Raw genomic sequence first — 27,446 nt, forward strand, 5'->3', positions numbered from 1 at the left:
AACTATTCTAAAATACAGAAAATGAAGGAAAACTTCCAAATTCATTCTGTGAGACCAGTATCACCCTAATACCAAAACCAGATAAAGACACCACGAAAAACAGAACTAAAGGCCAATATCTCTGGCAAAGACAGATGCAAAAATCCTCAACAAAATACTGGCAAACCAAATCTAACAATACATTTAAAAAATCATACACTACTCTCAGGTGGGATTTATTCCTGGATTGCAAGGCTAGTTCAATTTTCACACATGAATCAACATGATACACCACATTAATAAAAGAAAGGATAAGAACTATATGATCATTACAGTAGATGCAGAAAAAGCATTTGACAAAGTACAACATCCATTCAGGATAAAAACCCTCAACAAAGTAGGTCTAGAGGAAACATATATCAACATAATACAGGCCATATATGAAAAACCCACAGCTACATCCTCAAAGTGAGAGCTTTTCCTCTATGGTCATAAACAAGACAGGGGTGTCCACTCTTACCACTGTTATTTAACACAGTACTGGAAGTCCTAGCCACAGCAATCAGACAACTAAAAAGAAATAAAAGGCATCCAGATTGGTAAGGGACAAGTAAAACTTTCACTATTTGCAGATGAGATGATACTACATATAGAAAGTGAAAGACTCCACCAAAAAACTACTAGAACTGATAAAAGAAGTAGTAAAGTCACAGCTACAAAATCAATATACAGAAATCTACTGCATTCTATACACCAATAATGAAGCAGCAGAAAGAGAAATTTAAAAAACAATCCCATCTAGGGGTGCCTGGGTGTCTCAGCTGGTTAAGTGTCCAACTTTTGCTTTCGGCTCATGTCATGATCTCATGGTTCACAAGATCGAGACCCACATCCAGCTCTGTGCTAGCAGCATGGAGTCTGCTTAGGATGCTCTCCCTCGCTCTCTGCCCCTCCCCCACTCCTGCTCTTTCACTCTCTCTCTCAAAATACATAAATAAACATATAAAAAAAGAAAAAACAATCCCATTTATGATTGCACCAAAAACAATAAAGTATCGAGGAAAAAACCTAACCAAAGAGGTGAAGGACCTGTACTCTGAAAACTATAAAATGCTGATGAAAGAAATTCAAGATGACACAAAGAAATGCAAAGACATTCCATGCCTGTGGGTTGGAAGAACAAATATTGTTAAATGTGTATACTACCCAAACCAATCTACACATTTAGTGCAATCCCTATCAAAATATTAATGGCATTTTTCATAGAACTAGAACAAACAATCCTAAAATTTGTATGGAATCACAAAAGATCCCAAATAGCCAAAGCAATCTTGAAAAAGTAAAATAAAACTGGAGGCATCACAATTCCAGACTTCAAGTTATATTGCAAAGCTGTAGTAAACAAAACACTATGGTACTGGCACAAAAATAGACACATTGATCAATGGAACCGAATAGAAAATCCAGAAATAAACCCACAATTGTATGGTCAATTAACCTTTGACAAAAGAGTAAAGAATATGCAATGGGAAAAAGACAGTCTCTTCAAAAAACAGTGTTGGGAAAACTGGACAGCTACATGCTAAAGAATGTATATGGACCAATTTCTTACACCATACACAAAAATAAATTCAAAATAGATTAAAGATCCAACTACGAGACCTAAAAACATAAAAATCCTTGAAAAGAGCACAGGCAGTAATTCCTCTGACATTGACTACAGCAACATTTTTAGATATGTCTCCTAAGGCAAGGGAAACAAAATCAAAAATAAACTATTAGGACTACCTCAAAATAAAAAGCCTCTGCACACTGAAGGAAACAATCAACAAAACTAAAATGCAACCTACTGAATGAGAGAAGATATTTTCAAATGACATATATGATCAAGGGTGGATATCCAAAATAGATAAAGAACTGATACACTTCAATACCCAAAAAATAATCCAATTAAAAAATAGGCAGAAGACACAAACAGACATTTCTCCAAAGAAGACCTATAGATGGCCAACAGACACATGAAAAGATGCTCAACATCACTCATCATCAGGGAAATGTAAATCAAGACTACAATGAGATATCATCTCACACCTATCAGAATGCCTAAAATCAAAAACACAAGAAACAACAAGTGTTGGTAAAAATGTGGGGGAAAAGGTACTCTTGTGCACCACTGGTAGGAATGAAAATTGGTTCAGCTACTATGGAAAAAAGTATGGAGGTTCTTCAGAAAGTTAAAAATAGAACTACTCTATAATCCAGTAATTGCACTACTGGATATTTACCCAAAAACTTCATTTTACCCAACTAGGATACATGCACCCCTACGTTTAATGCAACATTATTTACAACAGCTACATTACAGAAGCAGGCCAAGTGTCCATCAACAGATAAATGGATAAAGAAAGTGTACACACACACACACACACACACACACACACACACACAGGAATATTATTCAGACATAAAAAAGAATGAAATCTTGCCATTTGCAATAACATGGATGGACCTAGAGTATATAATACTAGATCACATAAGTCAGTCAAAGAAAGACAAAAACCATATGATTCCACTCACATGTAGAATTTAAGATAAACATAACAAATGAGCAAAGAAAAAAGACGGGGGGGGGGGGGGGAAGGGAGGGAGGGAGGGAGACAGAGAAAGAGAGAAACCAAGAAAGAGACTCTTAACTAAAGAACAAATACCAGAAGGGAGTTGGGTACAGCAATCTCACTTCTAGATATCTACTCCAAAAGTAAAAACTAATGTATGCCCAAAGCAATTTATTGCACCAATTAATTTCAAGTGACTTCAAAACACAGTAATTTTACTCTAATCCCTAAAGTGATATCCTCTAGAACAAAAAGAATGTTGAGGTAATGTTAAACTGCATTTAGTATTCTTATTAAATATATGTAATATAGAGTTTTATAAATTCTCATTATACATACACACACATATAAACTTACATGTGTATGCATACACCCATTAGGATAAAGTGAATAATTATATTCATGCTATTAGGAAATCAGATTTCTAGCATAAGAAAAAAGGGATACAGGGGCACCTGGGGGGCTCAGTCGGTTAAGCATCCAACTCTTGATTTTGGTGAAGGTCATGATATCTCATTCATGGGGTAAAGCCCCACATCGGGCTGTGCACTGTCAGATTCTGTCTCCCTCTCTCTCTATCCTTCCCCCACTCACTCTATATCTCTCTCTCAAAATAAATAAGTAAACATAAAAAAATTGATTAAAAATTTTTTAAAAAAAGAAAAAAGAGATACAAATATAAATTCAGAAAATTTACATGAAAACCCTGGGATCTTATACTGAATGGGAAATTATCAGTATGATCTTATTATATAGTTTTCTCTTCCTAAAAATATATATATTTCCTAGTTCTATTCACAAAATAAAAAGGCGTTTAAAAAATAATAACATTTTTAAAAATAAATAATTAAAAAGTGGTGGGAGCAGCAATGCAATGCACAGACTGTGTTCCCTAAACACTATTTCCCACAAAAGGATTTAGGCTCCCCAGCAGAAAGGCTGGAAAGATCTGGGGCAGGAAATATATAAAATGAGCCAAGAACATCTTCTTATGCTAGAAAGCAAAAACCAGTTGAGTTTTGTCAAAAGACTCAGGACCCAATTTAAAAGGGTTCACACTGGCCAAAAATGGGAAATTTGAGCATAAAAAAAAAAAAAAAGATTGCAATACACTAAAACATATATAAAAATTAGTTCAAAAACAAAAACTCACTGGTCACCTTTCAAAGTTGCTATGACACCATCCTATTTTTTCTGAAAATTAAAGAAGAATGGGAAATAATCAAGTACTTTCCTGATTTTCTAGTCTGAACTATACTTTAGAGTAATATTCTAAAATTCTTTATATAATAATCCTAACCAATAAAACTAATGAAGAACTACAAAATGATAAAATCACCATTTACATCCCCTTAAAAAATAACAGATCTAGAAAATAATCATCAATAAAAGCTAAAATTATTTAGGTGAATGATTAACAAGGGACTTTGAGACTCAGGCTTACAGAGCCCAAATGGACTGATCAAATTTAACATCACCAAAAGTGACACAACCCAGACTCTATGCTTCCTGACATGACAGAATAGGAAGTACACCACACCATCTATACAGTATTCTTGCCAAAAGAGTTGAAACTAAATCTAATCCAGCCTTGTATAAATCTAACTACCACCTTACTGGAAGGAGGAATGTATTAAGTGACATCAAAAGGCTACAATCACCCAAATCCAGAATGTGAGAAATACATGAAGACAAATGGCTTGGTTTCTTCAACTCACAAATGACATGGAAAAGAGGGGAAACTATTACAAATTAAAAGATATGCATTATTAACAACCACATAAAAATATGTCGATACTGAATTCTGTTTCCAAAATCCAACTATAAACATTTTTTAAACTATAGACATTGTACCAACAGTTAAAATTGGACACAGACAGGCTATGTGATAATATTAAAGAGTTGCTGTTAATGTTATTGGTTATGATAATATGATAATTATGTTATCTTAAATCGTCATATATTAGACATAGTATTAACATGGACAATTTATTTTCAAGAGAAATACCAAGGTAGCTCTTTGGAGAAAAGACAGTTTTTTCAACAATTGGTGCTGAAATAATTGGACACTATCCATAAAACAGGAACCTTAACCCTTTCCTCACACCATATACAAAAAATTTACTTGAAATGGATCATAGAGCTAGGGGTAAGACTTAAAGCTATCAAACTTCTTGAAGAAAACAGAAGAGAAAACCTTGGTAACCTGGAGTTAGGCAAAAGCTTCTTAGATATAACACCAAAATCAAAAGAAAAAATGGATAAACTGGACTTCAATGAAATCTAAAACTTTTGCCATTTGAAAGACAGTGTTAAGAAAATGAAAAGGCAAGCCACAGACTGGGTCACAATATTTTTAAAAGCCATATATGATAAGGGTCATGTATCCAGAAAATATAAAGAATCCTTAGAAATCAATAATTAAAGGGGTGCCTGGTAGCTCTGTCAGTTAAGCATCTGACTTTGGCTCAGGTAATGATCTCACAGTCCATGAGTTCAAGCCCTGCGTCAGGCTCTGTGCTAACAGCTCAGAGCCTGGAGCCTGCTTCAGATTCTCTGTCTCCCTCTCTCTCTCTCTGCCCCTCTGCTGCTTGTGCTCTGTCTCTTTATCAAGTATTACTTAACTAATCTTTAGTAATTTATAAAACTCTAACCTCTTCTAATTGAGTGTTGGTTAGAGGAGTACTCTGTAGCATTAAATATTAGATTAAATATTTTTATTAATAAAACAGCAGGGGTAGGAGGCACCTGGGGGCTCAGTCGGTTAAGCATCTGACTTCAGCTCAGGTCATGATCTCACGGTTCAGGAGTTCAAGCCCCATCAGGCTCTGTGCTGACAGCTCAGAACCTGGAGTCTGCTTCAGATTCTCTGTCTCTCTCTCTCTCTCTCTCTCTCTCTCTCTCTCTGCCCCTCTGCTGCTCGTGCTCTGTTTCTCTCTGTCTCTCAAAAATAAATAAACGTTAAAAAAAATTTTAAGAAATCAGTAATTAAAAGAAAAACGGCTCAATTTCTTAAATGGGCAAAACATTTGAAAAGACACTTTATCAAAAAAGATATACAGATGGCAAATAAGCACATGAAAAATGTTAAATATCATTCATCACTGGAGAAATGTAAATTAAAGCCATAATATATACTACTACACACCTACTAGAATGACTAAAATTAAAAAGATTACCAATACCAGAGGTAGCAAAGATGAGAAGCAATTGGAAATCTAATACATTGCTAGTGAAAACAAAAACTGGTACAGCCACTTTAGAAAACAGCATGGCAGTTTCCTACAAAGTTAAACATATACCCACCCTACGACCTAGCAATTCCATTCCTTAGATATTTACCCAAGAGAAATGAAAGCATATGTCCACAGAGAGACCTGTATGCAGATGTTCACAGTGGCCTTATTCATAACAGTCAAGAGCTGAAAACTCAAGTTTCCATCAACAAATGAATAAACAATTGTAATACAACCATACCATCACATTTCATGCAAGAAAAAAGTAAACTATTGATAAAGGCAACAACATGAATATCTCTCAAAGGCATTATGCAAGAATCAGACACATTTAAGTACACGCTGTATGATTACACTTATATGATGACATCCTTGACCTCTCTGATACATCACTCAGTTTATTTGATGCCTAGACCCTATTTAACTTCTTAACAATATTTGCTTCATAGCTTGCAAGGCTGTTTTTCATACATGTATCTGATGGGTTATGTGTATGATTCATAATTTTTTCTCGAAAGAACTCTAACTCAACCTGCATGTGTTCACAGTACAAAAACACAAAAATAAAAGCTCTGAGTATTTTTTGTTTTTTTACTGCCCTTTAAAAAATAATCATCTCTTATTAATCTTATTTTTAACAACAGAATTTTTAAAAAGAGTCAAATGATGGCCTTGGATTCAACATGTTAATTGGATATCTGAAGATTTCACTGCAGATACTTAGCAAAATTTTAACTGCTACATTTCTGTTCGTTTTCAGTACAATGGGGTGAAAACAATCAGTTCACAAGCTTGTTCACTTACACAAGCTGGGTTTAGTATGGTGTGTGGTACGGAGCCCAGAGTTTCCAACACAGTAGTTGTATTTTGAGTATTTAAAGATCAAAGTACGTTAAGAAGTCCTGTCTGAACTCCTTCCTGTCTATCCAACAACTTCCTTCCCAGCTAGATTGATCCACTTAATTTTGACCTATTATTAGTTGAAATTCAAGTTAAATTTATCACTAAACTGAAAGAGTGAAAGGAAGGAAAATAGCTAATCTCAATTACAACAATCTATTTTTAAAAATACTAGGACAAGATTCATAGATTCATACAAAATTAGCAAATATATTTTATTGTAAAAATTGCCTTGATCATGTCTGTTTTAAAGATGTAGATATTTGACCTTATTTAGATAAATTCTTGTTGTTTCTAAAAAACTAACTTTCTTAAATCTTTCTTCTGAATTGAGTAACAAGACCGAATCTTTTTCTGCTCCTAGAAAACTTGGAGCCACACTTATGCCCACATAAATCAGCGTGTGGGTTAAAAGGGCAGCAGATCTCCACTTTTTTTCCACCAAAACAGAAGTGACATTTAAAGAGTATTTAATATACACTGTCCAACATACTCTCCTCACTCTGAACTGCCACCCACAGTAAGGAAGACAACTGGTTTACATGAAATACCCCTGTAAGATTTCTGTAAACTCTGAATTTTCTCCCCCATCAGTCCGTAAGACACTAGAATCACAAAACCATAATCAAAGCTGCTGCATTTTTTGCGTTATTCCTGACTGTTTTATATCCTAATGCTTGTTTTCCTTTCTTCTTTCACTCCACTTTTAATTTGTCCTATCTTGAGTTTCATATAGCCTTGTAAGTCACCTTAAATCCTTTCTAGAAGAAGGAATAAATAAATAATCATTCCATGTATCTGCAAAAGCAATCTCAATTTACCTTAGATAAAGCCTTAAAACTTTAACTCCTTGCTGCCTCTTAACTATTCTCTACCACACTGAACACAGAAATATTGAAATCCGAGTTCTTTCTTTTTTATCAATGCCCTGTTTGAAGATATTTAAGGCTACATACCAAAAATACAGGAAAAGCACCCATGCACAATTTAAGTTTAGAGGCCCATGATGGAAATTAAATTGTTTGTGCAAATAAAGAAACTGCTTGCTGCACGACTTTTATGTGTAAAGAACGTAAAGCTTCCAGTTCCTTGCATATACTTCCAGTTACTCAAATAGTAATAGCTCAGTTACACAGCAGGAATTTTTAAATGCTCTGATGTAACACTACTATAGCTTGGTCACTGGCACAGGAGCACTTGTTTAAGCGCTATTTTTAAAACTACTAATAAACACACCAAATAGCAGAATTGAGCCTCTGCTCAAGTGAGTTGCCTAAGTTGTTGTGAAAGAAAAAAAAAATGTGTAAGAGAATCACATTTTTATCTAAATCTGGAATGCCTGCTAATCTATTAGAAAAAGCAGACATTTATAAAATTGGAACTTTCATAAAGTAGTTTAGAGTTTAGTGTTATTAAAAGGAAAATTAGTTATAAAACTAATAAATGCACAGCATAGTATTTCTATTCATCCCATTTTATAGAAATAATGTCCCTTTATTTCCCCCAAAGTTATCTAACCAAGCAACAGATAATCTAAAATTATCAGATTTGCTTTACAGCAAAATTGGATCTTAAAAAGTTTGACACTTCACTCACCTACTGCAGGACAGAGTATTGCCCATATACAGATACTAAATCAATTGTCTAAGCAATTTCTTGTATTTAGAAATTCAGTGCCACTCTTACGGCTCACAATTTGGCTTATGATGCATCTGTAAGCAAACAGCCTGACAAGCACCCTAGTGTATTTCAGGATGACTGACGGGACACAGTGGCTCAAGCACAAGCGGGGGATGGGTGCTCTTAAAGCAATATGCCAATGAAGAGCAACATCAAACAGTAGAATCAGACCTAAAATTTTATTTTTCAAATCTGCAATGAAATGATATATTGTCCAGTATAAACTTTTAAACATAACTTTTGTGTGTGCTGTGTTCCCAAAACATTGTGAATTCCAAAGTGGCTTTAAGAATTTTTTAAAAATTTAAATTTAACTGATTAAATTTAACTGATGACAATAAATTAAATATGAGTTGCTATCAGAAATAGGGAAGCAGATCCATGCAGTTTGTCCCCTGCTGTGTTCCTTCCCTGTGGCCTGCCTACTTCCCTGGTTAAAAATTGGATCAAAAGATTAGAAAATTTCAATTATGGATATTTCCATATTAGTTTCACTTCAGAAAATATTCAAGTCATACATTGGCATCATTCTCCACATTTGTAATCTCTCCTATATTATTTCACAATACTCTCTCTATACTGTTCAATCCTTTTTCTACAGCAATCAGCTCTTTAAAAAAAAAAAAAAAAAAAAAAAAAAAAAAAAAAAAAAAGCTACTCATTTTTAAACAATCCCTAATTTAGCCAGCAGAGGGTATCATTTCATTCTGAAAGCCCACAGTATTTCATCCAATGACATTTATTTTTATACTTCAACTACAAAATGGGACACATCATCTCAATTTCGTTATTAAATATGTTTAAAAATATCCCATGTTATTTTGCCTATATTAATTTGACTTTTATATAGCCCATACTAGTGTTTAATACTTCTCATCTGTGGCAAAGTCTACCATTATTTCTTCTATCAGCTCCAAGAGATGCATTGTCATGGTAGTGAGAGAAAGACTAAGAAGTAGCAGAATCGGGTTCAATCATCAAAACGACTTTCCACAACCCTAGATTTTTCTGGGACAAAAAAAAGCAAACAAAGAAACAAATAAAAACCCTACGTAAAGATTCCAAGCCCCATTAGAAAATCTAAAACAAACTCCAAAGAAAATAAAACTACACTATAATACAAAATCATTTCTCTTCAAAATTACATATGATATTTGTAAACTGTTAACTAATATTTTCTAATTGCCTTGTTTGGTATTTGTCCATTCTATATGGACAAATTATAATTAGCTACAGCAAAATTCTAGAAGACAGGGATCCTGTTATCACAGAATTATTGTATTTCTCATGAGCATACAATGTTATGACTAACAGAGTCCTCATACAAGCTACAAATTCCTTATTTTACAAATTCAGTTTTGAAAAGCCTGAATATTGATTTGCCTGATTTACTCTAAAAATAAAGATTTTACCATCTAAATAGCCAAAAATCATTAACTACCACAAATTTATCTTGACTGAAGATAAAAATTTTCTATGCTTCCCTGAAGCTATTATCACAAACATTAAGTTTACTAAGTTAACTTGGCAAAAATAAAACAGATCTAAAGGCTCAAAGAGTGAGCTCTCTTTTCAAGCTCCTAAACTTACCCCTAATGACACAGCCTTTATGCTCAAGTATTAAATTTTCCAAAAAGAAAAGAAATAATCATTCTCTTCCTCAATTGTGATTCAAAATAGGAAATTATAGCTTCTTTTCCTTTAAAAGAAAACTCTATTTCTGATAATGAAAGCAAGTTTTGAGTTCCTCACTCTACAAAATCATTTTTTAATAATTGAATGTGGCAGTTTCTTTCCTCATATAATAACTAATGGTAGCTATGTAAAAATCATCTTTTACACTTGGAAATAAAGTATACCATCTTTTCAACTGTAATGGATTTTTTTCAGGAAATTTTGTATTGTTAATTTTCTGAACTGATATATTCCCTACAATACAAAAGATACTTAGAATTATTTCTCAAATTAACTGACAGGATATGCATCCATAAGAAAACTGAAATATCAGTTTTGCAAGTAATTTGCTTATCCTTTTTACCAATCATCAAAAAAAATCTAAAATCATCTGATTTTAGAATATACAGATAACTAATTTTTTTGTTTTCATCTAACCACTTAATTCTACTGTACTTTCCAACTATGAGTTTGGTTCCTGGCACAGGCTCCCCTGAAGTAGGTCTCATTCAGCAATTTTTGGTTTCCCTAGTGCCTTAAGAAACTATACCTACAAGGTCTTGTTAGTCTCAATTCTACTTGAGGATAAAAAAAAAATTTTTTTTTTAAACAACAATGCATGGCCTGGGGAGAGATTGAATAGTGAATAAATACTATTTAAAATAATCTTTTACTTTTAGCAAAAATGCCCCCATATATTTCATGTTCAATTTGAATTTGTAACATACTTTTTATATACAGTCTTTCATTTTATTTTGAAAACTACTTATTACTTCCCTAAACTACTGCAGTGGACTTATAACAGATAATATTCACACCAATGAGCAAGTCTAGGGCACACTCTGACTCTGACATACATTAGGTATGATGAGTTTGAGGTGTGAGTGCCATGTGCAAATGGGTTACATCCCACAGACAGCGGAAATGCAGGATCCTGAAGTTCAGGAGAAAAATCAGCCCTATAAATAGAGATATGGTCACTATGCATCCATGTTACGCCCTAACCCATGAGACTAAATGAGATCTTCCAAGGTTCACAGCAGAGAAAGATAAGGCAGCCAAGGATAGAACTTTGCAAAACAAGTACCCACTAGGAATGGGAAGAGAAGGAAAGAAATTAAAAGAACAGACAGAAACACAAGGAAACTGTGTTCAAATTCAAGCTCGACTTCACTCTTCCCCCTTTTATCCTGTTTTTTTTCCCCCCATTTTGTGAAATGAGACCTACAAAGTTACTATTAAGAAGTGCTTACAAAATTACCCATAGAATGTAATGGAGTACTGGGGTGCCTGGATGGCTCCATTGGTTTTAAGCATCTGACTCTTGATTTTGGCTCAGGTCATGATCTCACAGTTCACGGGTTCGAGCCCCATGTTGGGCTCTGTGCTGTTGGAGCCTGCTTGGGATTCTCTGTCTCTCTGCCCTTCCCCAACTCGTGCTCTCTCTCCCTCTCAAAGATAAATAAGTAAACATTTTTTTTAAAAGAATCTAATGGAGTGCTCATTATAGTGCTAATAATTCACCAATTAATTATTCTTATTATGTGGAAAGATACTTTTCTGTTCGTGGGATTCTACTTTTCCAAACCAAAATGCCATTGAATTTTAGAAGGCTGCTGTGAAAGACTGCAAAAAAAAAAAATGCCTATCTGATTTAAAAATGGATGGAGAATCATTAGGTCCACACATTTTTATTTAGCAAATTGAATCCATTTCACCAAGGGAAGTCATCCACCCCATCCATGATAGTAACTTATAATTAGGTAACAAGCAAACATAGTTCTAAAATGGAAGAACTTAAGGTCTGCTTCCAAAGTTGTAACATATGCTTAATAGAGAAAACCAAAGATACACTAACACATATTAACAAATAGTCTATGTTTATTTAGAGGATTAGATATGGAATGGTTAAAGGACAGAATACTGAACCAAAAGCAATAGAATGGCAATAAGTAAAAAACAGAAACCTCTGGTGTATTGTTCCCACATAAGATTTATGGAATTGTGCCAACATGCTTCATTCCAGAGGAGAGTCAGTCACTTGCTGAGGCTATATTAGAGAGAGGGGAAGGAAATCCTTTCTCCCACCATTTCCAAAGATAGTAACAGAAAACTAGAGAATGATGGATTTCACTACCAAGTAGCCATGTTTATTTTACTCATGTCCCCCACTGGCTCTCTACAAGTCAAGTCTACTAATTTTTCATTATAATGCAAAAGAAATATATGTACAAAGACAAGGAAAATCAATTTGGCAAAATTCATAATACCCCTAAATTGTCCAAAGAGTACCTGCTAGCCTCACTAAGCTTAACTAAAACATCACTCCTATCAGGCCTCCAATTGTACTGAAAAGAATAAAGCTCATCACAGGGTAAGGTAAAGTAATTAAACTCAGTCGTCAGCATAGTGATTCACACTATTTGACTCTAAATGATAATCATACCGACCGTCCAAGTAATTCATACACACATACCCCAAATCACCCCAGCCTTTCTTCTCCTGGATATTGAGAGCACAGAATTAGACTAACACAATTAATCACGTTCCTCAGGTAAAATTCAACTGATAGAACTAGTCTGTGAAAAGTCTGTTGTATTTTATTTTTTGTTATCATAGTCTATATCACTTGCCTCAGCTCTGTTCCACTCCTACCTTCCTATAGGTATCCACTGTGTTGCAGTTAATGGATGCCTTTCTAATCAACTTCCCATAACTCTTGATATATATCTTTACAATGGTATATAGCTTTATGTGTGAATGGACTTTCAAATTTACACGAACAGTATTGTACTTCTTCTCTCTTCTCTCTCTCTCCCTCTCTGTCTCCCCCCACCCCATTATGTTTTTGTGATCTAACATGTTGAACCATATACATGCAGTAAACACCATAGATTAGCCCAAGCAACACACAATCCAGCTCTCCCTTGCCTTGCACAGCTATGGAAGCAGGACATTAGGTTTCCCAGACTTCTTTGCAACTCAGAATGGCATGTGACAGAATTCTAGCCAATGAGTGTCAGCTGGTGTCCACTGAGATGTCTTCTGGCAAAGCTTTTGCTTTCCCTATAAAAAAGGAATCAGATAATGTTGCTATGACCCTTGGCCCCTCCTTCTACTATCTCTGGTATGATGCCTGGACATAAATCAGTGCTAAAAAGCTAAGGAAGGAAGATGACAGAGCAAAACTATCCAAAGAGCTCAGGTCCTTGATATCATCAGTTCTGAACTTCTTACCCACAGATTTCTTGTTATTTGAGAAAAATTAGTTCCCAACTAATATAATTGATTTAATTTAGTTTCCATTTGTAGCATTCTATCAGATGCCTTTATAATGTATTTTATCTGTCCGTATCCCTATTCAAGAATATTTAGGTAGTATCCAACTCTTTGCTATGGGAAACAGTTCTATAATAAACATTCTCATGCATACTTCTTTGTATACCTATGTAAGAGTCCCTCTAATGCATATACTCTGTTACGGCCTGAATTGCACCCTCCCCAAAATTCATATGTCTGTAATTCTAACCCCCTATACTTTAGAATATAACGGTATCTGGAAACAGGGTCTTTAAAGGTAGGATTATGCCAAAATGAAGCCATTAGGGTGGGCCCCATCAATATGATTGGTGCCCTTATAAGAAGAGGTTAGGACACCGACACACACAAGGGAATAACCATGTTTCGGATACAGCAAGAATATAGCCATCTATTAGCCAAGGAGAGAGGCCTCAGAAGAAACCAAACCTGTCAACACCTTGATCATGGACTTTTAACCCTCAGACTAAGAAAATAAATTTCTATTGTTTAAACCAGTCTGTGATACTTTGTTATGGCAACCCTAGCAAACTAATACAATTCAGAAGTAGCATTTCTGGGTCAGAATGCATTTGAGCACTCAATTTCAACAAATATTACTAACCTGGTCTCCAAAATAACACCACCAACAGAACATGTAGGCTCACATGTCCCCATCTCCTCACCAGCACAAGATACTGCATGACATTTCAGCTTCTGCCAACACGGAAAGTACAAAGTGGATCTCACTGTTGTTTTAATTTAATTGTATTTTTGATTACCAATGTCATTGGTGATATGCTTGGGGTTAACTATCCAGCCATTCAAGTATCTCTTCTATGAATTGCTCACTTGTACTTTTTACCCATTTTTCTCCTAGGTTGTCTGTTTTTTCTCACAGATTTCTAAAATTCTCTCTATATTCTATATATAACCCTTTGTCAGTAATAGTCCTTGAAAATATCCTCTCCCTTCTTGATAGGTCTCTCTTTGTATCCATAAACATTCCACCATCTATGTATGAAAGTTCCATTTTCTTCACATCTTTACAGATACTAGGTTATTACCAGGTTATTAATTTTTATAAATCCAATAAGTATGATAAGGTATCTCATCATTATTTTAGTCTGTATTTACCCAATAGCTAGTGAAATAAGCTAAATATCTTTTCACTTATTTATTAGTCATTCCAATTTTCTCTTCTGTGAATTACTTTTTGACTTATAATTAACTCATTTCTCTGTTGTTCTTTTTCTTATTAATTTTTTTCAATATTTATTTATTTCAGTAATCTCTATACCCAACCTGAGGCTCCAGCTCACAACCCTGAGATCAAGAATCATACATTCCTGGGGCACCTGGGTGGCTCAGTCAGTTAAGCATCTGACTTCAGCTCAGGTCATGATAGCGCAGTCTGTGAGTTCAAGCTCCATATCAGGCTCTGTGCTGGCAGCTCAGAGCCTGGAGCCTGCTTCAGATTCTGTGTCTCCCTTTCTCTCTGCACCTCCCCTGCTCACATTCTGTCTCTCTCTCTCTCTCTCTCCAAAAAATAAATAAACATTTTTAAAAAAAAGAATCACACATTCCTCCATATGAGCTAGCCAGGCACCCCTCCTTATTAATTTTTAAATAATTCTTTGTAAAATGTTATACTAAATCATTTTTTGTTTAATGATCTATGAGTTACTATTTCCATAATAATGCTACATAATAAAACACCCTAAAACTCAGTGGCATAAAATAACATTTATTCTCTCTTGTGCATTTTCAGGTTGGCTGGTGGTTAGGTTGGCTAATCCAAGATGGGCCTGGCTGGGCTTACTCCAAGCTGCAGTTTTGGAATCCAAACCTGTTCTACATGTGTCTCATCCTCCTTGGACAAGTAGGCTATCAGGAGCATGTTCTTCCCATGACAACAACAAAAATACAAGAAGGACAAGTGGAAAAATACAAATTAAAACTACTTCTCAAATGCCAAACTGACAGAGAGCCCAGTATCTCTCTTATCCCTCAAATAGTTCAAGAATTCCATGACCTCTTGACCCCCCATACCTCAAAGAGAGAAAACAAGAGAATATGTTTAGAATACAAGTGGGTCTTGTTGAAGGCTGCTAATGTTCTACTCCCAGCACACAGTTAACTGATGAAAACTGATCCCCTGAAGTCCATTGTGACCTTTTCACCTGCTGCACTCTTGCGTTTGCTGCTACCGTTACTGACATTGGCCATGGTGATTCTTCAAGACAGAACCAGCTTGCTCCCTCAGAGGTATGGCATGGTATCCATGCTTACAGCCTCAGTTTACCAAGCACAGTGGCCAGGTCAGGAGGGCCTTCTGCCTCCTTCTGCCTTCAATCACTCACAAGCCCAAACAGCCTCTCCCACCAGATAATATAGGCCACAAAAAGGATTCTAATTTAAGGTCTTTGATATTCTTTCTTACTAGGTCCTTTCTTATTCAGGAACAGTTCAATGCATTAAAAAGTTTCTAATAATAAATACATTGTAAAAGAAAGGAGTCCAGGTCTTCATTCTTTTCCTCTGAAGGCTCCCAGACTCTACAGATTGTCTCCAGTCCTCCCAGTTTTGACCAGCACTGCAGGTGAAGAAAGACTGGAAAAGATAACCTTTATCAAATCAGAAAAAGACCCTCATACATCAGTACTGAGACACAAGAGGATAAATATCTCCTAATGATTTGCAAACACTGGGGGAACCTTATAGTTTCCAGATAAAATACAGAATTCCCAGGTAACTTTGAATTTCAGATAAACAGTGAATAATTTTCCAGCGTAAGTATGTCCTGTGTCCTATGCAATATCTGGGACATACTTACACTAAAAAAAAAAAAAACAACCGGCTGTTTACCTGAAATTCAAACCTGTGTGTCTTATACTTTCATTTGCTAAATCTGACCACCCTACTTTTTGTATTTCATGAATGGGACAAATTGGGAGGAGGGGGAACTAGAACTCCCTTGTACCTAAATTTAAAGCAGCCTCAGAGCCAGACCCTCACATCTGTGTATCCTGACATCCTGTCAGAGAACTGAGGGCAACAGAGAAAACCCAATAACCAGCTCTCATCCCGTTACTACACAGGAGCTGCTTTTTAGACAGCCAGATGTGCTTCCTGGTCACCTCCCAGCAACAGATTTCTAACTACACTCTGCCAGAACATTTTAGTTCCCAGAAATACAATACGGGATACAAGAAGACAAAGGAAGAATAACATACTGTGTCCCGAGATATGAGAACCCCAACAGGAGGGGTTCTCCAAGATCATGATGTTGTGGTTCATGGGATTAAGCCCCACGTCAGGCTCTGCACTGACTGCATGGTCTCTCTCTCCCTCTCCCCCTTCCTCCCTCTCCCTCCCTCCCTCTCTCTCTCCTTCTCTCTCTCTCTCTCTCTCTCTCTCTCAAAATAAATAAACTTTAAAATAATAATAATAATATTAATAAATTATTTTAAATTATCTAGAGTTGAATTCACCTCCAAGTAGAGGACCAAATAATAGGAATAAGAGAATAGCTGCCCCAATGAATGTGTACCTCCTGTAGCCCAGAAATGTACTGAGATACCTGAGATTTAAGAGAGAAGAGATTTAAAATTTAAGAGAGGAATTCTGTAGTTCAAAGTTGATAGTGATGAAGCTCAAAGGGGATATACATATCTCACTTATGACAAACACCAAATAAGTCCCATCTTTCAAAAAGAAGCCAATAGGAAAATATCCAAAATAAAAAGACTATATAAGATAAGAGTAAGATAATGTCTTAAAGATAAACAGAAACTACCCTCAAGATAAAAGAAAATTTGGAATACTATCTACTCTGTGCTTTCAGTGAAACACCCAAACACATAAATTTCAGGACAGAAGTGATGGAAAAAACAAATAAAAAGAAAATCGACTGAAGTGAGAGGTCAAAATAAAAAGAGACCTAGCAATGATTTAAAAACTTTTTAAATAAGCAAAACCGAAAAGACAATAAATTAATTACAATCTCAATTGGAGAGGGGCTCCTGGGTGGTTTAGTCAAGGATCCGACTTCGACTCAGGTCATGATTTCATGTTTCATGAGTTCGAGCCCCACATCGGGCTCTGTAATGACAGCTCAGAGCCTGGAGCCTGCTTCAGATTCTGTGTCTCCCTCTCTCTCTGCTCCTCCCCTGCTCGTTCTCTCTCTCTGTCTCTCTCTGTCTCTCAAAAATAAACATTAAAGAAAAAAATTTTAATCTCAACTGGAGAAATCACTCCTCTCCTTTATTTGCTCCCTCTCTATCAGCAACTTCATCATTCAAAGGGCAAAAGAAGCAAGGCATAGAACTGCTTAGCCTGGACTTAATTTTTATCAAGAAAGAGAAATATGTTAGTGATTTCAAAGTGACAGGAACCATGGGGAAAGCTGAACATATCACCTTAGAGTCCATTACAGCCAAGGAAGAAAACACAAAGCAAAGTAAGACAAATATCTTCAATTGTTTAGCAGGTCAGAGAAAATATACATATTTCCCAGAGCCAGAAATTCTAAAATGAAAGATAGGTCAAAAAATAAAACCCACTATTAGAAGTCACATGAAGAAAAAATGAGACAGAATGTATGCAAATATAATTTAATGTGGTATACAAGAAGCTTTCTAAAAACCTGAGGTTTTTAAAGGACATACAAGAGAAGAAGGAAGAAGGTAAAGGTAAGAATGAACGCATCAGTATACTACTGGCTTATTAAAAGTGTGGACTAAACCTAAGATGAACAGAGACTTGTGAAATATGCTCAAAACAACACCAATATTTTTAGGTTGCATTTGAGGGAAGAAGGACAAGAAAGATACAACCACCCTCCTCCACTCCCAGGCAGAGTTCGTGATATTGACAACAGACAGAAAGGAAAATGACAATATTTTGTGTTTGCTTTCATCTTGTCTACCAAGGAGGGTGGTCTTTATGACAGTAAGGTTGTGCCAACAATCTTACTATGCATCTGCCTTCACTAAATGTAACTGTCCTAAGTGACGGAGGAGGGCAGGTCAATGTGTATAACAAGATGCAGCTCAGTATGTACAACATTATGCCTTTTAAATCTTGACCTAAATAAGGATTCTGTAAATTAGCAAGAGCATAACGTATGGATATTGCATGGGCAACCAACAGTGCCTATCACAAGATATTTGATTCTGAAAGCTAGAGTTATGAAAACAGAATTGCTGAATCTAACCAAAAGCAAGTTAATCTTGCAAACTCCCACAGAAACATGACCTATGAGCTCTAGCCTTGGGCTAAGATAGATGCTGATACTGCTTCAAGAGAATCACAGAGAAATCAGTTTTACTTCTTATTCTCCCTTCATTCCTAACCACAAAGAAACAAACACACATTAGAGGCCAGGGCCTTTATTTGATTTACTAGTATCTATTCCCAGTACTAAGAATAATGTCTGCTACACATGTCATCTAGAATGAGTGAATTAATTAATTCCAAAGCCAATACCAGAGCAGACCCAATGTAGTCCTTTCAGCAATCCTGCTTCTCCGTCATTCTGAGGGTTCTCAGTGAACTAACTCAGGGCCTCTTTGCATTAATACCACCTCCAGAAATCTCATCAACTGAGACCTAATAATTCACTTATTATTTAATTAATTCTATACCTCCATCCCAATTCCCTACCCCATATGCAGATAAATGCTGTATACAGTGTAATTTAAGCAGTGCTACCCTAAGTACAAGTCTGCAATGATATAAGGAGCTTGCAAGAATGTAAATCAATGACCATTTCTTCTAAAAAGTCTTGCTACAAAGTCTTAGGGCATAGATGACCTACATTCTGATACAAACTTTTCTCCTTTCATGGACCAATAACAGATTGAGAACTACTGATCAATACAGCCAATATAAAGTAGGGCCTACAGTGCTCAAGTTCCACTCTTTGAGGGCTTTTCTTTGCACTAAACATTGCCTTCTCTATCAAATCTATTTCCCCACTGATGGAAGAACCTGAAGCAGAACAAGCATACTGGTTAGGATAATGAAGACAGGAAAAAGAGGTGGGTGTGCCAAATAAATTTGACCTAATTTACAATTTGGTACATAGGAACTTAAAATCATTTCTCAAACCCTGGAAGATAGTGAGTAAATTGGTAGCAGATTAAATTGGCTGTGTCCCAGGCACCAATAATATAGTTAAAAACAGTAATCAAGCATGTGAAGATCACATGCAACAGCTAATAGTCCTGTTCACTTTCAAAAATTCTGTAGTCTCAATTATCTGTCACTTTCCATTAGATTTGCAACTTGGCTAAACTCAGGAGCTCCACCCCACAGTACCATGTCACTTAAAAGCAGTATCCTAACAAAAATCAGAAAAATAACACTCTCTGAATCTCTAGACTAACATTCCCATGAGCCAGTCATCCTTAAATAAACACTATTTTTTTAAGTCTTTATTACAAAGCACATAGTTTCTCTTCGGGCAAGACTGAGGGCCAACTTCTCAAACCTTAATCCCTTCTGTTCCAAAGAAAAAATAAAAACACACAAACAGAAATGCATAGGGATGAGAAAAGGGAACTCCATCCTTCCATAGCTGTGGTCTTCCTCTAAATATCACTGAAAAATAAAAGTGCACAATTAAAAAAGTTTTAATACAGGCACAATATAGTCTTTAAGAATTCACAACCCTATACCTCAACTCACCTCCCACCAAATAATACTGATATCTCTATACTCTCTCTACTTTGAATTCTCTGGAGAGCCACCACCTCCAAAAGTCAAATAGTTTTACTGACCACCAATTCCTTGGCTTTTTTCCTTCAATATAGTCTATTTCTACAACCATAGCTCCTAATTTCAACAATAACCAAATTAAAACTTCACTATCTTCTCTGACTCCCACTCTAGCTATGCCCCTTTCCAATCCCATGTTTTCCTAAACAGAAAAACCTAATACTGAATTTCTGTTTTTGTATGTTCCCTCTACCTTTTTCTTTCACTCTGCTGCCTACAGATTTCTCCAAATACTTCTAATTTCTCCAGACGTTTATTATAACTACAGTATTTATCCTTCTTAATTCTGCTATTTCTTTGTCACAGTTGGCTCTTAAAATTCATATAAATCAGAACAACGTATAGATGGTCCTCTTAAAAAAAGTCATTTATAACTTCTATTGTTCAAAAGTCCAAAATAATATAGTCAATAATACTATCTCTTAGTTTCAGGCAGAGCTGAAGCATTTTCCTGACATGTAGCTTTGTTGATATCTGTAAAGTTGATAAGTTGAAAATTTGTAAATAGAGATTCTGTCCTTCCAAACACTTAGTATATTGCTATTTACATACCTGATAACAATGTTTTACATATCAGAGACATTCAATAAAGATGTCATTTGGTAGACAAGGAATTTTACAAAGTCTTAAAAGAAAAACAGTAAAAAACCATCTTCTTAAAAATCACAGCCTTTGTCTTCAACTCAAATGCCCTATAATCCAAGTCCACATTTAAGAATATAGTTTGAAGAATCAGACCTACAGAGAACAAACTGATGGTTGCCAGGAGGTGAAGGGGAAGATGGGCAACATGGGTGAAGAGGAGTGGGAAATATAGACTTCCAGTTATGAAATGAATAAGTCACGGGAATAAAAGGCACAGCAAAGGTAATATAATCAATGATATAACAGCACTATATGGTGACAGATAGAAGCTACACTGTGGTGAGCATAATGTGGTGTACAGAGATGTTGAATCACTATGTTGTACAACTGAAACTAATGTAACATTGTGTGTCAATTTTACTCAAATAAAAAATTTTTTAAAAATACAGTTTAAAGAAATTATCTTTAAAATAAATAAAGACACACACACACACACACACACACGCAAAGATATTTACCATAGCACTTAGGTATTCAACAATAATTAAGAAAATCATATTCAGTAACTTGGGAAATTGATACACAGTAATTTAAGATAATATCTATGTAGAATAGGTAATGTTACATGGAAAATGTTTTGGTATAATGTTAAATGTAAAAGCAAGGTCTCAAATTTTATCAACAGTATTGCTGTAATTCATTTCAAAGCCATGCAGAGAAAAAAGACTAAAAGGAAATGCATCAATGAGATGACAGGTAATTGTTTTTCTGTGCTTTCAAAATTCTACAATGAGCTCATATTACTTTTATGATGAAAAGAAAACAAATTTTACTATAAAATCCCAATATTTTACTCAAGTAAGAAGGAAGACACAGACTATGTATAGGAGGGTAACAAATGGAAATAGTTGTGTCTATACTGTCTGTATTCTGGGTTTTTCCATTTAACAAATTTGTCCTTTGCTAATACTGAGGTCATTTTTTTATAGTGAATAATGAAATTTTAATAGTGCATCCAAATACACCATTCAAATTTAGCTGTTGATAATCCACATCTCCAAATCACAACTATTTTCAATATGTTGACCTTTCCATCTGTCTAAATAAGTTAACCACAAACCCAGAAGCAAAGCTAATGTGAAATCTTATTTTTCGTACTTGCGTGTTGTAAGCAAATCATTGGATTTCATGTATCTTCAAAGACACTGTAACAGGCTTTCTTAGTGGTGTATATTGGTGACTCAAAACTTGTACAATTGATGAACTTCTGATGCCTAAACTAAATTTCTTCTGGTTTCTATTTGAACTCATTCCTTCCAGTTCTGTCCTCAGTGCAACGGAGAGCAACTGTTCAGTCACTCAGACCCCCATCAGTGACATTCTCTTTACAGTATTGATTATTACATTCCACATAGTGTGATTTTTATTCGATTATAAATGGTGGTAAAACAGTTCTGAGAGAACTCAACCTCTTAATATTACTGCCAATTATAAAACAAATACATGAGAGAAATATTAAATTTAGGAATTAATGCTTTTGCCACTATCTCATTTGAAAAATCTTCCATTTACTGTGAACAAGCTTTTGGTTGAAAGTAAAATCCCTTCAAACATTTTCTATCTTTGCTTTCTTTTGCCCCAGCCCCATGCCAAAGCACAAGCATCCAGGCCGTATCTTATCTTTTCCTGCACAGTATTGCAATCGGCTTTTTATAGCCAGAAACTCTCTGAATGCAAAGCACGACCTTGGCTACTAGCTTCCCCTGGCACTGGTTTGAAAGTTATTTATAACTTTAAAATTAGCACGAAAGCCTACATTTCTCATCATAACTACTCAAAACATTCCCATTTTACATAACAGTGTGATGTACTGTAATTCAGAAGGAAACCCCACATTTTAAAACTACGATATATAACTAAGGCAGAGCAATTCAACGCAGCAACAAGAATGCACTGAAGTCCAGCTCTTCTCTTTACAAACTTGACTCTTACCTTTCTGTTGCTTTCTATAAAGTAAATGTTTTTAAAGTTCAGCTCTTGTAGGGAATTTTCCAAAAAGAGTTTTGGGAGGGGAAAAAAAAAAAGAAGAAGAGGGAGAAGCCTTCTTAGCCAGAGTTACAGAGTACCAAATTAAGAGGCAGTGACAGTGGGGCAGTCACTTTAGCTGAGCGTCATTCACCCAGGATAAGAAAGAAAGGGGAGGTTACAAACCAGGGTGGGTGGTATCTAATCCTGAACTGCTAGTCACTGACCTCACTGACAACTTGTTACTGAAAATACTCCGTTGAAAAAGGCCAGACACATACTTTGCCTAGAGATCTATAAACATAGCTGTCAGGAAGCTCTGAATAAGTTAGGTTTGCATTTCTCTCCAAAATAAGGACCTCTTTACATCTAATTAAAGCTGAAGACTGGAATTATGGAGAGTGAAAAAAATGATAAAGCAGGGATAATAAGAGTCTAGGGAATCCATACATCAAAAGATCAATTATGTGAAATATAGCATCTTCAATGCCACAGGACAATGTGTCAATCTGAGATAGTGCTTTTGCTCTGAAATCTTACCTGTCTTATACACTTGCACCAGGTATCACACTCCATGCTCCCAGAATTTATGGAGAACCACATAATTATCAGTATACAGCATGTACTGTGAAGATTTACAAAAACTCTACAGCAAAACCATTATTAAAGTTATCAAGAAAAAAAAGTCTTCTCCTACAAAATTTCTTTTGCTACAGCTGTTCTTTTTTGTATCTCCTCTTCCCTTTTTCGGTATCTTTTCCTCAATACCCTAACATTCACTGGAACAAATCTTGCATATCCCTGCCTTGTGATTTATCATTTTATCAATTCCTTGATTCCCCACTTGAACTCATACCATGTTTCCTTAGACACTACCACTTCTGTGACTTTCTTCCAACAGCTTCTAAAACAACAGTCCCTTATAAAGAACTACTCCACTGTATCTTAACCACGCTAGAATTAAAATTTCTTAATATATATTTAATAAGTAAATAGAAAAACTACTCATTTGAGTTTTGGCATTATTGTTCTTAAAGAAACTGAATTCAAAATAAAAAGAAGACATGTGTTAGCTCCACAGGCCCTCTTATAACAAATATTAGGGAGCTGAGACAAAAGACAGGGTCTGGGGACTGTCAGAGAGAATCAACGATGAAAGGAGTTTCATTTTATATGATTTCTAGGGAAATCTGAAAATAACTGTATTTTTATGTAGCTTCCTTTAAAATGTGCATAACTGGCATCACATTTATCTAAAGATTCTTAGTTGCTGACATACTGTCCTCCCAGATTTTTTTAAAGCAGCTTTTTTTCTCCTGGAGAATCTAGGAATAGCCTCTTTTCACACTGAAAACAAAGACTAAGTTTTATGTCTCTCAATCCATCTTTTCTTGAATAAAGAATTCACTTGACACTTGCAAAATAGAAGTTTTTGTTTTAGAGCTTTAATAATGAATGTTTTCCAAACCCAGACTGCTGAACTGAGCCCAAGATAACATACCCAAATTCTATTATGAACTAGTCTGCCCCCACTGTAAAACCACAAATAAGTTACTTACCTGCTCTGTACCTCTCTTTTCCATCTGCAGAATGGAAATGAAAACTCCTATTCTTTCTATCTATTTGTCAGGGGATGTGTGAATTAAATGGACAAAATCTGAAGTGTTGCAAATTATACAGAACTTCTCATAGATAAAATACAGATGAAATTACAGTACTTTGTGTTATTAAAACAATTAAATATTATAAAACATCTGAAATACAATGTTAAAGAGCTCTATAGAGTTTTTTTTCATTTCTTCTTAAAAATGTAACCTCTAAGATAGGTCTCAGTTAAAATGTTTCCCACTATGGCCACAAGAGGTCCCTTTCCTAGCAATTCAAATCACGTCAGATTTGATGAGCAGAGGCCCCACGATCCCCTGTATTTGTATCAGTTGGCTGAGAAAAAATACAGATCACCTATGTCACATTTCCATAGCTAACTATAGGGTAGCAAACAAAACCAGAGAAATCTGGCTTTCTCTGGGTGATCACTGAAGCATGCTGAACACTAAATAGTTCCTGTAAACGACACAGCTACTGCATTTTGCACCCTGGCCCCCTTCCAGGTTTTCACAGTAATTCCTTCTTGTAACCTTGCCCAGTCTTGTTCAGTATTTATTCTCCTTCCCTATTTACTTGTTTCCTTTCTGTATACTTTTCAAACTTTAAAATTTTGGCTCACATTCCTCTTGCAAGCAAACAAAGGTTAGGGGTAAAGGAGCTGGAAAAAAAAGAGAGAAGAGAGAGAATAAATCATGGCAGTTGTAGCAATCCTCCTGAGGTAATCAAAAGTATGTATGTCTTTGGCCCCAGACAAAGTCACTCCACCATATGTACTGAGAAGTCCCTTGATGTGGATCCCTATGTTAGAAGCCAGCTAGAACATCAGAGGCACAGAAGGGAAGCCTCCAAAAAGAAAATAATTCTACCTCTATCAGAAGCCCCTCTTGGAAAATAAGCCCTCCAGGAAACAATCAGTTCTTCAATCAGAATAGAATACCTTTTCTCCTTTTCACTAAAATACCTTAAAGAATGAATATAGCTTTTGCATGAACTTTGAGTCCACTTTATTCTATACATGATATCTCAAAATATTTCAGGCAATTTCAGGTTGGGGCTTCAAAAAAATATGTGACTTTCTGAACAGCTATAACACCTTTTCAAGATCAGATTTAAAGCTAAGAATAATTTGTGATAATTAAAATTATCTTATCCCAAAAATATGTGATAAATAATGCTGGCACTTTGTTGGTGTTTTAGGTGAAACTAAATGAATCTGTTCCTATTTCAAAGGTCTTATATACTGCAGCAAAAGATCCTTCCCCCTCTCTTCCCACCTACCCTGTTATTAGCTACTAACCAACTCTCCTGCCTCGCAAAGAAAAACAGAAGCCACATGGGAAGATGCCCCATGCCTTCTCATTATCAAATCTATTAAACCACCAGCCCTGAGCCCCACCTTCTCTGGTTTCCTTCCTATTATAATGCAAATAGTACCCTTGCTCCTACCAGCAGCTAATCTCTCCTCTTCTGCTCTGGATTCCTTCTTCTCCCCCTTCTCAAGGATTCTGCTCCTTCCTTATCACTTCATGAACCACATTAGCACCCTTTCTGCAATGATCAGCACAAAAATATGCCACAAGACCTCTAACTTTAAAATATCCAACAAACAAAAGCATTAGCTTCACCCTACATTTCCTCCCAGTTCTCTGCTACCTTCATCACAATACTTCCCAAATAAGCTTCTCACCATCCCTACATCTTCAACCATCATTCATTCCACAACCCATTTCTGTCTCCTTCACTGCCATAAAGGCCATTTTTAGGTCTACCACCAACTTCTGTGTGGTCAAATGCACACTGTCACCTCAGGGGATATCTCATCCAACCCTATGAATTTAAAGGAGATCCATAATAAAATGTTAAATGGGATTTTTCCTGCTTTGCAGAACTGGCAACTAAGCTTAAAATAAAAGAAAATTAAGCCATCTGTGTACACTGCATGCATGCTAAGGAATTTCCAGTATTTAAAGATAGACACCTCATTCAGGGCTTACTAAGGAGCATTTAAAAAAGAGCTACATGCTCCTCCTCTCCTGTTCCCTTTCCTAGCCCTAACACTACATGAAAAGTTAGGGGACTTGAAATATCAAAGGAACAAAGCCAACTAAATCTCTCTTCTTGAAGATACCAGAGCAGAAGTGGTGAAAAAAAATCAATCTTGCCCCTTTCCATTTCCAAGTCCCTTGAGAAGACATCTGGTCAGTGCTGGAGGAAAAAGAGGAGATAGGATTTAAACTGGAATAAAATGGAAGTTTTAAAATAGACTAAGTAGGGGCACCTGGTGGCTCAGTTGGTTGAGTGTCCAACTTCAGCTCAGGTCATGATCTCGTGGTCTGTGAGTTCGAGCCCCACGTTGGGCTCTGTGCTGACAGCTCGAAGCCTGGAACCTGCCTCAGATTCTGTGTCTCCCTCTCTCTCTGCCCTCCCCCGCTCATGCTGTCTCTGTCAAAAATAAATAAACATTTAAAAAAAAATTTTAAGAGACTAAGTAGCCTTTAAAACATTTCACTAAGTGGCAGGAAAATTATGGAGCTGACCCAATATGTCATTAAAGAATGAGAAAGGGAGACGCAATAGAGCAAAGGTAAATGCAGAGACTGGACAAGGCAATTGCTCACTGAATACACCAATCATACATCCATATGCTAACAAATTCCAAATTTGTATATCCTCAACCCAGACCTCCCTCGTGAGCCCCAGAGGTATACATCCAACTGCCTTCTTCATTTAGATAGCTAATAGACCTTTCAAACTTATCATGACCCAAAAAAAGAGCTCTTGATTATGCCTCCCAAATATACTTCTGTCATTCATATTCTAGTAATTGGTATCATCGCCTCATTGCTTAAGCCAAAACCTAGGAATCTTCCTTCATTCATTCTTTTCCTTCAAAATCATCAAGAATTTCCATTAATCCTACTTTGAAAAGTTATCTTTTATACATCCACTTCTATCTCCTCTGCCCAACTATTTTGAGGCATCTGCAATCTATTCTCCACATAGCTTCTAAATGATGTTTTAGAACATAGCTTAGCTCATGCCATTCTCCTGCTTAATATCATCC

General features: G+C 35.8%; 1 protein-coding gene across 3 annotated transcripts in view; it reads right to left on the minus strand.

Annotated features, from left to right (window-relative positions):
* The window catches only part of CTNNA3 (catenin alpha 3), a 1,807,132-nt gene that overhangs the window by 1,721,208 nt on the left and 58,478 nt on the right, over positions 1-27,446 (minus strand). Inside the window, exon 1 of one of the 3 annotated variants that reach the window (XM_058696467.1) lies at positions 22,742-22,913. The exons of 1 other annotated variant lie outside the window; for it this stretch is intronic. The gene's annotated coding sequence lies outside the window, so the exon portion shown is untranslated. Of the gene's footprint in view, positions 1-8,326; positions 8,442-22,741; positions 22,914-27,446 lie in introns of those variants that run through there. One more of the 3 variants, XM_058696468.1, reaches the window with a different exon arrangement.

The sequence above is a fragment of the Neofelis nebulosa genome, chromosome 13, assembly GCF_028018385.1.
Source record: "Neofelis nebulosa isolate mNeoNeb1 chromosome 13, mNeoNeb1.pri, whole genome shotgun sequence".
Classification (NCBI taxonomy): domain Eukaryota; kingdom Metazoa; phylum Chordata; class Mammalia; order Carnivora; family Felidae; genus Neofelis; species Neofelis nebulosa.